Raw genomic sequence first — 1,140 nt, 5'->3', positions numbered from 1 at the left:
TGGTTTTAATAATATGTAAATTAGACCAAATTTTAACTTGAAATGTATGTGAAAAATAACCATGTTTATGTATTTTTTAGATTTTTTTTACAATATGAACTATTTATGATAATTCCTAAATTTTTAATTCTAAGCTATACAAATTTAAAATTTTTTAACTAAAAATTAATTTGTACATTTTCGATATTTTGATATAGGTATGTTGTCCAATATTGAACATTGAATACTTAAAAATAAAAACCATGCATATTATAGATCTTTAGTATTTATCAAGTGCTACTATAACAATTTATAAGGAACCTTGTATTAAATGTCCAAGGTTTTTAACCAATCAAATACATTTTATTGATATATATTATAGAATATGGAAAGAATGGATGAGGAAAAAAGACCCAAACGCGTAATTTTGGCAAGAATTGAAGGAACCAGAAGACAAGGACGACCAAGGAGTAGATGGATAGACGAAGTAAAGAAAGACCTACAACAGATGGGTATAAGGAATTGGAGAAGTATTGTCAAAGATAGGGAAGTGTCGTAAGCCAAGGGTTACTATGGCCTGTAGCGCTTACGACTAGTAGTAGTATATTATAGAATAAAAACTAAAAAAATTGAAATATTTCTTATGTCTATAAATAACTCAAATTGAGTCAAATTATTTTGAACAACAACAAAATAAGAAAATCTTTGTATGAGAATATATTAATTTATGGGTGAACAGTATACAATGTCTAAGTTCAAACTTAAGGGTCTGGGCCAATGTCATTTTGCACACAAATATACGCTCTACGGCAGTGGTTCCCAACCTATGGTCCGCGGACCATCGGTGGTCTGCGAGACATCGTGAGGTGGTCCGCTACCTACAAAATTTAAAATTATTTCATTTTTCCTTTGGGGCGTGATACAAAATTTGTAACTGTTTCCTGGGCTTCCAACGAAGAAGGCAGTAACTCATTCTTATTATATATAACATCTAATTCGTAAAAGTGAAGTAGTCGAAATATTATGTACCGATAATTGTTATCATCAATTCCATGGCGCGGAACAGAGGCGGCTTGGACGTAATTACAAGAGGTGCACTGCACTCCCAAAAATATGGGGTGGGTGTATTTTTGTACATTTTTGGGAAACTGTTATCGTTAA

This window comes from Acyrthosiphon pisum, unplaced genomic scaffold (genome assembly GCF_005508785.2).
Source record: "Acyrthosiphon pisum isolate AL4f unplaced genomic scaffold, pea_aphid_22Mar2018_4r6ur Scaffold_134;HRSCAF=518, whole genome shotgun sequence".
In the NCBI taxonomy this organism is placed as follows: Eukaryota; Metazoa; Arthropoda; class Insecta; order Hemiptera; family Aphididae; genus Acyrthosiphon; species Acyrthosiphon pisum.
This window is presented reverse-complemented; position numbering follows the sequence as displayed.